This window comes from Ovis aries, chromosome 17, assembly GCF_016772045.2.
Source record: "Ovis aries strain OAR_USU_Benz2616 breed Rambouillet chromosome 17, ARS-UI_Ramb_v3.0, whole genome shotgun sequence".
In the NCBI taxonomy this organism is placed as follows: Eukaryota; Metazoa; Chordata; class Mammalia; order Artiodactyla; family Bovidae; genus Ovis; species Ovis aries.
In genome coordinates this window covers 10,535,573-10,548,419 of record NC_056070.1, presented here as the reverse complement: position 1 = coordinate 10,548,419, position 12,847 = coordinate 10,535,573, and positions in this window count along the sequence as shown.

The following is a 12,847-nucleotide window of genomic DNA, read 5'->3' as shown; positions in this document are numbered from 1 at the left end:
TTCTTAAGGATATTTTCTTTGCGTTCATGTGTTTCTCCCTCAAGGATCATGCATTCCCTAATTATATTTGAAGATGGGAGAGGCAAGTTGATAAAGGAAAATTGTCATCATTCCTACCACCTCACCTCAACATATTCAGAATATCTCAATGGGACAGTTTCTAAGGCCATTGTTACTTTTAACAGAAATGTGCAAAAGACAGGGAAAAACAAAAGCACTATGGTGAGTTAATCATTACAGAACGCTTCCAGAAAATATATTTGAAAATTTCCCCAGCTATCCTGGAGAATCTTACATCTCAGAACAAGGATGCAGATGAACGAACCTGCAGTATGATTTTATACCTTCTCTTCTTCTTTGGGAAAAGGATTATTGTGAATGGGGAGGTGGGCAGAAGAACTTGTAAGATAGCTTTTCAAACAGATCAATTTTAGGCAAAAGACCAAATGGAAATTGTGGACCTGGAAATAAAATTTTCTCCGCCAACAGTAATTTTTGGGAAAATTTTACATACATTTGGGGTTCCTGTAAGTCAAGTTGAAGATGCTTGCCTTGAATAATTCCAGTAGGGGGATTTCCCTGGTGGACCCATGGGTAAGACTCTGCACTCCCAGTGCAGGGGCCTGGGGCCCACCCCTCGTCAGGGAGCCAGTCCCCATATGACACAGCTTAGAGTTCTCGTGCCACAGTTAAGACTGGGCACAGCCAAATAAATGAATACTTACAAACATAACAACTGCAACAGGAAAGAAAGAGCAATATCTTCAAAAAACCAGGAGTGTGAGCAGACGCATTCCTCTACTGTGCCAAAAATATGAGATAATGGATAGATGTGTACATTTATCTAAATACCAGTGAGCAGTATGTTATTTAAGCACGACCCTTAACTAGCAATATCTGAAAAAGCAGATCCAGAATGAGCCTAAGCTCATTTCATCTCTAAAGATGTGAAAAATAGCAGAAAAACAAAAAGGGTCCTTTTAAGGTCATGTTCATAGCAAGAACAAAAACATGAAGACTCTGGGGAAAGATGATGTAATGTGAAAAAGATAACAGAGAAGGAGAACTAACGAAACACTCTTTTCCTCCATTCTTCTCTAATAATTACCTTCAGATGGAAAGAGGAAAACGAGTTATGGCAGGACAGAACCAAAATGCAAGAAAGGTAAGAAATAGGAGGAGATCTTCTTAAAATGTATTGTATCCTGAGATATTTAGAGAACTTTTAATTATAATCATGCAACCATGGTTAACAATCTTGGTAAATAATTTCATGAACAGAAAGTCAGCATACGTTCATTAAAAATAAATACTGGGACTTCCCTGATGGTCCACTGGGTAAGAATCGCCGTCAATGGAGGGAACTCAGGTTCAGTCCCTCGCTGGGGAACTAAGATTCCACATGCCACAACTGAGAGTTTGCATGTAATTATGGAAGCCCACATGCCACAACTGAGACCCAAGACAACCACATACATAAATAAAATTAAAACCAACAAACAAAAATCAATACTGTCAAACTAAACTTATATTTAGGAACTCACTGCTCAAGAACAAAGATTTGTATTTTTTTCACTTAATATTATATTGGAGCAGTTCTCCAGTATTCCTCATTAAACATTCGTCTGTACTACAGTTCTAAATAGGTACATCAGTTCAGTTCAGTTCAGTCGCTCACTCATGTCCGACTCTTTGCGACTCCATGAATTGCAGCACGCCAGGCCTCCGTGTCCATCACTAACTCCAGGAGTTCACTCAAACTCATGTCCATCGAGCCAGTGATGCCATCTAGCCATCTCATCCTCTGTCGTCCCCTTTTCCTCCTGCCCCTAATCCCTCCCAGTATCAGGGTCTTTTCCACTCAGTCAACTCTTTGCATGAGATGGCCAAAGTATTGGAGTTTCAGCTTTAGCATCAGTCTTTCCAATGAACACCCAGGACTGATCTCCTTTAGAATAGCCTAGATGGATCTCTTTGCAGTCCAAGGGACTCTCAAGAGTCTTCTCCAACACCACAGTTCAAAAGCATCAATTCTTTGGTGCTCAGCTTTCTTCACAGTACAACTCTCATATCCATACATAACTACTGGAAAAACCATAGCCTTGACTAGATGGACCTTTGTTGACAAAGTAACATCTCTGCTTTTTAATATGCTATGAAGGTTGGTCATAAATTTTCTTCCAAGGAGTAAGAGTCTTTTAATTTCATGGCTGCAATCACCATCTGCAGTGATTTTGGGGCCCCCAAAAATAAAATCAGCCACTGTTTCTACTGTTTCCCATCTATTTCCCATGAAGTGATGGGACCAGATGCCATGATCTTCATTTTCTGAATGTTGAGCTTTAGGCCAACTTTTTCACTCTCCTCTTTCACTTTCATCAAGAGGCTCTTTAGTTCCTCTTCACTTTCTGCCATAAGGGTGGTGTCATCTGCATATCTGAGGTTATTGATATTTCTCTTGGCAGTCTTGATTCCAGCTTGTGCTTCTTCCAGCCCAGCATTTCTCACGATGTACTCTGTATATAAGTTAAATAAGCAGGGTGACAATATACAGCCTTGACAGACTCCTTTTCCTATTTGGAACCAGTCTGTTGTTCCATGTCCAGTTCTAACTGTTGCTTCCTGACCTGTATATAGGTTTCTCAAGAGGTAGGTCAGATGGTCTGGTATTCTCATCTCTTTCAGAATTTTCCACAGTTTATTGTGATCCATACAGTCAAAGGCTTTGGCATAGTCAATAAAGCAGAAATAGATGTTCAATTATATGAATATACCTTAAATTATATGACCAATTCCCTGTGGCCCACTGTTTCACATTTTTAGCTTTTAAAAACTGTGCTGGGGCCATGATAATTTTGTATAAAACTTTGTAAGTTATTTTCTTAATTTTAGGTCAAATTTCCAGAAGAGGAATAAATGAATCAAAGGGCTTCCTATCGAAGGCCTTGTTTTTATCACCAAAATTTCATCCAGAAAGAAGTACCTATTTATTTTCTCAACAACAATATATGAATGCCTATATTTCCAACCCATAGCATTACTGGAAGATTTTGATAGAAAAAATTTGGAGTTATTTTCTAATTGTGGCAAAATATACAAACATAAAATTTATCACTGAAACCATTTTTAAGTGTACCACTCAGTAGCATTGAGAGCATTCACAATGTTGCTCAACCATCACCACTATTGCCAGAATTCTGTCATCATCCCAAACACATCTCTGTACCCATTAAATAAAGAAAACTAAACATTTTGAAAATTGGCCTTCTCTTGCATATATTATTCAATGCTGTTAGTGACATTCTTCCCCCTTCCTAGGATCTTGGAATTCCTCTATGTTAGGATAGGACAGGCTATACCATGGTAACAGTCAACTCCCAAATCTTGCTGCTTACCGCACAAAAGTTTATTTCTTACTCAAGTTACTTAATCTATGCAAGTCAATGAGTGTATCTGCTTCTCCTGGTCTTTCAGAGGTTCAGGCTAGTGGAGGCCCAGCCATCTCATTTCTTCACATTTTGGAATATGAGGGCTTCGTGGTTAACAAGGCAGAGCAAGAAAGCCTTGCGCCAGTAATAAAATGCTCCAATAGATAACTGGGCTTTTCTGGTGGTTCAGTCCTTACAGGATTTGCCTGCAAAGCAGGAGACCAGAATTCTGTCCCCATGCTGGGAAGATCCCCTGGCAGAGGAAATGGCAACCCACTCCAGTATTCTTGCTGGAAATATCCCATGGACAGAGGAGCCTGGGAGGCTACAGTCCATGGAGTTGCAAAAAGAGTAGGACACAACTGAGCAAGTAAACAACAAACAGTTTTCTATTCTAGCTCAGCCAGATAACCAATTCCAAGTGCCCGACAATTTCCCTGAAGGCCCATTGTCTTCTATTGCCAATGTAGGTAAATACCGTTCTTCCTGGGTTGCAAAAAACAAAACAAAACAAAAAAACCCTGATTTTGGCAACTTAGGCAAAGTATGTGGGGTGCTAAAGGAAGACTGAAGAACCATCCTGGGAGTAAGAAGCTGGGTAGCCTGCCAGGCAGCAGGTCTCTTTTGACACTCTTGGCTGGACAGACAGTAAAGCCGGTCTGTGTTTTACTAGGCTCAAGAGTCAAAGTCCTGGGAAAGAGAGTGTGGTTGGCTGAGGGCAGTCATGTGCCCAGCCTTTGGCAGTGGCAGGCCTGACAGGAGGGATTAGCAGGAGCCTCCACAGCTCTCTTTGGGTTTCCTGGTATGAAGTAGGCACACGCATTCTACTGAGACACCATGTTTTGTGGGAAAATGATCACCCAGGTGGAAATCAGAGTGCTTTGGGGAAGTGGGAGTGAAGACAGCCTTCCAGTGTCCACTACCCAGAGCAAAAATGTGATCATATCAGTGGCATCAAAGCCCACAAACACATGAGTCTGCTGAGCTGATATCTGCTGCTTTAATATTTTCTATTATTAGATTGATTCCTTCTTTTCCTCTGCAACAAATAGCCCTAAGTGTATATATCTAAAAAAGTTATTTTGAGACTTCCCTGGCAGTCCAGTAGGTTGACTCTTTGCTTCCACTGCAGGGGGCACAGGTTCAATCTCTGGTCAGGGAACCAAGATCCTGCATGCCACATGGCAGAGCCAAAATAAATCTTCTTTCCCCTTGGGACAAGTTGCCAGGTCTGGAATCATTGCATCCGAAGACATGAGTATTTATATGTTCTCATTTTTTATTTCACTGAAGTGCCCATGGACTCTGAGAATATGCCCCTATTCATGGCAGATCAGCTTTCTAGCGACAGAGTAACTGCCTGGTTGAAGGTCACCCTGCGGAAAGCTCTCTCTGGGTCATGCCAGGATCACTTGGGCTAGTGGGGAGAAACATACTCTTTAGAGCTCTTCTTCTTCCTTCCACATTTTTTTTTAATAACCATTATCCTCTGGATAAAAGATACTGCAAGGCCACTGGCTTGGGTCATTTAACCCACATGTTATAGGAAATAGGGCAGCATTTGCCTGAGGGGCCCAAGGGCAGTGGGGTGCCTCCAGATATTGCATCAGCAAATGCAAGATGGTGTACCCAGCTCCCTTTTCTCCACAGCAGGCCTCTCCAGAAGCTGGGGCAGGGGAAACAATGATTACAAAAGGGCAGGGCTTGCCACCTGGGGAGGGTACTGCCTGTGTGCCTTGACCCAGGTCTCTGAGCCAGCCCAGTTCTTCTAACTCCAATCTTGAAAAGATAATTGTCCCAGATTTCTTCAGAGGATTGTAACTCCCATGTGACAGAATTGGAAAATCTCTCTCCCTTCCCTGCCAACACACTAATTTCCAATTCCCCCATCCCAGCTTCACTAGGAACATCCATTTCTCAGCCAGACCACCATGCTGCCTGGGCCAAGCAGTGGGGTGCTTTTTTTTGTAATTACCCATGGGTCAGCTCGAGCACGTTAGATTGTAAACATCTTGAGACTGGAGGCTGTCTGGCTTTAGTATTCCTTGCAGGACTCTCCACAGTGCATTGCCCATTCCAGGTGGTTGTTCAGTTTCTCAGTCGTGTCCGACTCTCTGCAATTTCATAGACTGCAGCACCCCAGGCTTCCCTGTCCTTCACTAGCTCCCAGAGTTTGGCTCAAACTCATGCCCACCGAGTCGGCGATGCCATCCAACCATCTCATTCTCTGCCGCCCCCTTCTCCTCCTGCCCTCAGTCTTTCCAAGGAGGAAAGATGCTTTTTCCAAATGCATCGGGGTCTTTTTCCAATGAGTTGGCTCTTCACATCAGGTGGCGAAGGTATTGGCGCTTCAGCTTCAGCATCAGTCCTTGCAATGAATATTCAGGGTTGATTTCTGTTAGGACTGACTGGTTTGATCTCCTTGCAGTCCAAGGGACTCTCAAGAGTCTTCTCCAGCACCACAGTTCAAATCAATATTTGCTGACTGAATATCCTTAGTTAACTAGAGTCATTCTAGAACTTCCTTGGGATTCCAAACTCTTCCAAGTTATGATGTCTAGGAGTGTTGGGAAAATTGAGCTCTTCCTAGAAGCAATCAGGGAACCCTGGAGGGGTTCTGAAACCCAGGCTTAATGTTGTTGAGTGAAGAAGAGAGCCTGGTGCAGGAGCCGAGGGGAAGGGCCTTCGTGCCATCTTGGGGCGGCTGTAGCTAAGCCCATGGTGCTTCAGCCCCAGGGCCTTTCCTGTGGCCAAAGTATTGGAGCTTCAGCTTCAGCATCAGTCCTTGCAATGAATATTCTGGGTTGATTTCCTTTAGGACTGATTGGTTTGATCTCCTTGCAGTCCACGGGACTCTCAAGGGTCTTCTCCAGCACCACAGTTCAAATCGATATTTGCTGACTGAATATCTTTCCCTGGGGACGCTTCTTCCCTCTGCAGGTCTCATCCATGTCACGTCTATCCATTAACTCCTCACCCCACAGTTGTCAGCTCAATCGTTAGTTCCTCAGTACCGTCTCAGAATAGGCCAAGTTACCCTGTTTAACACTTGTGCATCTCTTCCTCAGCACTTATCATGATTTTCATGAAGTATTTATATTTGTGTTTGTAATTATTTGATCTATGCTTTCTCTCTGACTGGAGACTGCTGCTCCATGAGGGCATGAACTGTACTTCTTGTGTTCACTGTTGTCTTCCTGGTTCTAGCGTATTTCCCAGCATAAAATGGAAGGACAGTTACTACTAGAGGCAGGAGTAATCATTTTTCTATACCACGTGGGTTTACCAGCTGCAATCCTGGAAGATACAGAGTGTATTAGTCAGGGTTCTCTAGAGAAGCATAATCAACTAATAGAGATAAGATATATCTATGCCTATATACAGGCTTCCCTGGTGGCTCAGCAGTAAAAATCTGCCTGCCAATGCTGGAGTCACCAGTTCCATCCCTGGGTCAGAAAGAGCCCCTGGAGGACAAAATGGCTACCCAGCCCAGTACGCTTGCCTGGAAAATCTCCATGCACAGAGGAGCCTGGAGGGTTACAGTCCATGGGGTTGCAGAGTCGAATAAGACTTAGCGACTAAACAACAAATACCTAGCTATCAATAGATATCACTATACTAATATCAGTGTATTCGTATAGATGGGCTTCCCCAGGGGTTCAGTGGTAAAGAATATGCCCTTGTAATGCAGGAGATGCAGAAGACATGGGCTTGATTTCTGGGTTGGGAAGATCCCCTGGAGGAGGTCATGGCAACCCAGTCCAGTATTCTTGCCTGGAGAATCCCATGGACAGAGGAGCCTGATGGGCCATAGTCCATAGAGTTGCAAAGAGTCAGACATGACTGAAGTGACGGAGCACTGCTCGGTATAGACATAGATGTATATGGAGAAAGGGAGAGGGAGAGGAAGGCGCATTGACTGATTGTGATTTACTATAGGAATTGGCTCATGCAGTAATTACGGAGGTCAAGAAATCTCACAATCTGCCATTTGCAGGCTGAAGATCCAGGAAAGCCTCGGTGTGAGCCCCAGTCCAAGTGTGAAGCCAGAGAACAAGGAGCATCAGTGTCCGAGGGCAGGGGGGGATGGAGGTCTCAGCTCGAGAAGGAAGAGAGGGTATTTAGCCTTACTCTGCCTTTTGTGTTCAGCCCCTCAGTGGGTTGGATGATGCCCACCTGTACTGGTGAGAGCCATCTTTCTCACTCAGTCCACAGATTCAAATGTAATGACACACCCTGAAGTAATGTTTGCCAGCTCTCTGGGAAGCCCTCAGCCCAGGCAAATTGACACACAGGGTAACATCACACAGAGAGCCTGGCTGGACTCTCAGCGAAGCTTGTGCAATGTGCTGCTCTCAGAATAGAATTTCTCAAATTGCATTACCCACATTGCTGGTTCACGAGCTCTCAACAGCGTTCTGTGAAGAAAAAAGTTCTTTAAAAAACACAGATGTAATGAAAATACCAAGCGCATTTAGACAGCTATTATTCTGTGATAACTTCTCTTTAAGAAAACATACACTCCAAACTGCTAACATTGGTTACATATGGGAAGGGGCCTTTCACTTTCCCTTCATTATGCTTTATTATTGTTGTTGTTGTTTAATTGTGGGGAATGCACATTACAAAATTTACCATTTCAGCCATTTTTAAGTGTACATCTCAGGGTACATGTCAATAGATTAAGCATTTTCATATTATTGGGCAACCATTGCCATTATATTTTGTAGATTACTAGTTCACAAAATTTATTGTGTACTATTCTGATATCTTGGTGAATTAACCCACCCCCAACTCAAAGGGTGGCCTCTGGGTTGTCTGAAGCTACTTGGAATTACTCCCACATTTGCCCCAGTGGTTAGTTGAAGGACAAGCCTCCAGGTTTGCTTTTTTAAAACATTCATTTATCTTATCCGCTTTGTCAGGTCTTAGATGTTGGCACACAGGCTCAATAGCTGTGGCGCATGCGCCTAGTTCCGCCTCGCCACCCCCCACCCCCCTACCCCCACCCCCCTACCCCAACCCCCAAACCCTTGTGCCCTGCACGCAAGGCAGACGCTTAACCACTGGACCACCAGCAAGCCCCTTGGCCTACAGGCTTAAGTGAGTGAGGCTTGGCAGGCTCCTAAATTCGTTCGATGTCCAGATTGAAGTAGTTACGATAGGCAGCATCTTTCTAGCACTGGAAGGAATACTATTTTATAGGTAAACCTGGAAACTTTGAGGCGTTTTGGTTCTCATGAAGGAAGCTTTCTGGAGACTGAAGGTAACACCAACAGGGGGGAAGAGCTGAGAGAATCATACAAAAATAAAGTTGGAGTGCTGACAACTTCAGAAGCCTATACCCTACTTCTCCAGGGAGGTTTTCTATGTTATGACTCAATTATGTCTTGTTTATTTTTGCATTTTCCCTCATTAATACCTGTGAGAGAAACCAGCTTGGAATATATAGCTTGGAAGATACTCAAAAGATTAATATTCTGTTTCTTCTCATCATATCATTTATGTTTTGCCATAGCTATAATCTATGTACCTCACTGACAAAGTGTCAGCCTGAGCCAGAGGCTCCCAGGTTCCTGCTCAAAATTGGTTGTCTCTTTGTAAGAAAATTCAGATTTCATTTAGAGTGGCGGTGTACCTGGACAAAAGACCACACTTTCCATTTTCCCTTGTAGGGAAGTGTGGTCATGTGATTAAGTTCTGGCCTGTGAGATAAAAAGCAAAATGTTGTCTAAGATGTGCAGAAAGGCTGAGAAAAGATGCTGATTCAGCTGGGGGAGGTGGGAGGGGTACCTTATCTTTTCCCTTCCTCCTTCACAACAGGAACTCTAGGAGACTGGGGACTATGAAATCAGGTTAGATTATTTACTCATGGATGCAAGAGAGACATAAATTTCTTATTAGTTAAATCACTGTTACTTTGGATTTTCTGTTATAATGTATCTGAACCTAACTGACTCACTGCCTGAAACATATTCAAAGGTTCAGGAGAAGCCATATTTGACTTTACAGGTAGCAACTTTGTGACTCATCAGGGGACACTATTGTATGTAGCGGAACCTAGGGAACCTACATAAAAGGAAGGTTTCAAGGAACCTGCATAAAGGGAAGGTTTCATCTGAGTGAACCTCTGTTTTATCTAGACAGAGGAACCTGACCAACTTCCATTGATTCAAATCCTTTACTCAGGACTTCCCTGGTGGTCCAGTGGTTAGACTCCACATTCCCAATGCAGAGGCTAGATTCCACATGTCTCAGCTGAGTTCAGATGCCGCAAGGAAAGATCCCGCATGTGGCGACTAAGATGCAGTGCAGTTAAATAAATAAATAAGAAGTAAATAAGACTTCCCTGGTGGCCCAGTGGCTAAGACTCTTTGCTCCCATTGTAGGGGGCCTCGGTTCGATATCTGGTAAGGGAACTAGATCCACACACCACAACTAAAGATCCCACGTTACAACTCAGACCTAGCATCGTCAAAGTAAATAAATAATTTTTTTAAAAAATTAAAAAAAGACAAAAGTCTTAATTCTTCCAGGCACTGAGTGAAGCGTAAAAACGCCCAGCTGACATACGTACTTGAGTCTCTCTCAGGCACCTAATGAGTCTGAAATTGAAACTGGTTTTGCCCATCCCAGTCACCACCACCACGTGAACTTCTGTCTCTGGTTTTCTTTGCAGTCGATGTTCAGTAGCGTTCATAGCCGTCCACCTAACTTATCATGCCAGGAGCCTGGGGCCGTCTTTGTCACTTTCTTCCTCATTTCTATATCCAGGCTGCAATCAGGTCCCAGTGTGCTGTGCGCTAAGCTGCTTCAGTTGTGTCCAACTCTTTGCAAGGACTGTAGCCCGCCAGGCTCCTCTGTCCATGGGCTTCTCCGGGCAAGAACACTGGAGTGGGTTGTCATGCCCTCCCCCAGGGGATCTTCCTGACCCTGAGTCTCTAAGGTCTGGTGCATTGGCAGGCGAGTCTTTACCACAAGCACCACCTGGGAAGCCCTATGAAGTCTCGGAATCTCCCTCTAAAATACATTTTGATCTACTGCTCTCTGTCTCCACTGTCACTTGGCTGACAGCTCTACCATTTCCTGCCCAGACCACTCCAAAAGCCTTCCCTCTGGATTCCCATTCCCCACATAGCACCCGGAGAGGAAACCCAAACCAGATCACTTTACCACCATGCTGAAAACTTCATAGGCTCCCCATAGCATTAGGATATAATCCCAAATCCTACTGGTGATGAAAATAATCAACACACGATCTACAGTAGGAAAAGAAAAGAGTTTTATTTGAGCCAAACTGAAGAGTACAGCCCAGAAGACAGCCTCTCAGATAGCCCTGAGGAACTGCTCCAAAGAAGCATGATGTTCAGCAGTTTTATGTCTTGTCAGAACAAAGAACATCAAATAAGTCAGGGATACATTCTTTCAAGGTCTCAAGAAAAATGAAACAAACCAGATCAGCACAACTCGATGAGTCAGTATAGCCTTGGCCTGGGAAGGGCGTCTTATCATCGAAGGAGTACCAGCACAGGCGTCCCAGAAAGGGAGGTGTTGAATCTTGATTTTTTTTTTTTTTTGCTGTGCCGCCCAGGCATGTTGGATCTTAGTGTCTCGACCAGGAATCATCCCCTGCATCTTTCAGTTGGAAGCACAGTCTTAACCACTGGACCTCCAGGGGAGTCTCCTGAATCTTTATTTTTAACATGGACATTCTTCACTTCTGGTCAGTTCACTCTTTTCTTTAAAAATTCAAGCAGATGTACAATGTACATTTGATAGGCCACAGACAGGCTGTTTTAGCATAAAATTTGAGTTAATTCATGTAAAAGCCAGTATGACTCCCCCATACCTCAGTATGTGGAAATTTCATCACTGTATATGGCCTGTGAGACTTTGCCAGGTCTGACCCCTGCTCACCCTCCAGCACCCAGCATCGTCGTCAGCTAGTTTCTCTCACTTACTGAGCTTGATGCCTGATTTTCTCTTTCAGTCTCCAGAATGTACCAGACTCCCAACCCAGGGGCTTGCACAGGCTGCTTTCCTGCCTGGATTCCTCTGCTCCCATCTGCTATTTTGCAGCCAACCCCTACTGATTCTTCTCTTCACTGTTTAATGACTCCTTCAATAAGACCTTGACCCCACTCCCGACTTATATCCCGACACTTCATATTGAATAATATTACATGTGGTGTTTTGTGGCTGGCTTCTTTCACTTAGCATGGTGTTTTCAAGGCTCATCCTGTTGTAGCATGCCTCAGTACATCACTCCTTTTTATTATAGATGAATTATTCCATTGTACATGCATGCCTGCTGAGTCGCTTCAGCCATGTCTGACCCTTTACGACCCCATGGGCCATAGCCCGCCAGGCTCCTCTGTTCATGGGCTTCTCCATCAACAATACTGGAGTGGATCTTCCCAACCTAGGAATCGAATCTGTGTCTCTTAGCCTCCTGCATTGGCAAGAGAGTTCTTTACCACTAGCGCCACCTGGAAAGCCCATTTCACTGTATGTCAAAGTGTTTGTGAAAGTGTTAATCGTTCAGTCCGTCTCTTTGTGACCCGATGGACTGTGGCCCACCAGGCTCCTCTGTCCATGGAATTTTCCAGGCAAGAATACTAGAGTGGGTAGCCATTCCCTTCTCCAGGGGATCTTCCCCACCCAGGGATGGAACCCAGGTCTCCTGCCTTGCAGGCAGATTCTTTACCATCTGAGCCACCAGGGAAGTCCATTCCCTTGTATAGATACAGATTTATCCACTCGTCAGCTGGTGGACATTTGGGTTGAGCCTACTTTTTGCCTATTATGAACACTGTTACCAAGAACAAGCATTTGCGAGGACATATGTTTTCATTTCTCTTGGTTATAAGCCGAGGGAGTGGAGTTGCTGACTCAGATGTTAACTGGGAGGTGTCAGCAGCCCCTTTTTATGAGGAAGGGTTTAGGATTTTGTCCAGAGGATCCGGTGCCTGTCAGTGTTTGGTTGTTTGGTTAACAGCCAACTGTTTACATCCCTCCTGTTCTTGTCTTTCCCTTTTTTATTTGCCTCTTTTCTTTTCTGTAGATTCCAGCTCCCCTGCAGATTGTAGCCAGCACCAGGATTTTCAAGGGGTAAAAGTTGTTTGTAAAACATTTTGAACTCTCTGTAGGATGGACATTAAAGTAATAATGTTTATCTGTTTAATCTGTGGGCTAGCCATTTGCAGGCTGTTTTGTAACAAAAAGAGCTTATTGAGTAGGAGGCTTTTAAAACTAGTTCCTGAGGGTAACACTCCTACAACAAACTGCTCAGAGTCTCAACTACCCAGCTAGCAATCTGCACCTTTTAAAGAACCACTTTGAAGTCCCTTGGTGATATTAACATCACAAGTGAACCTATACATGTAAACATATGTTGTTCCCGAGCTTGTAAAAATGTA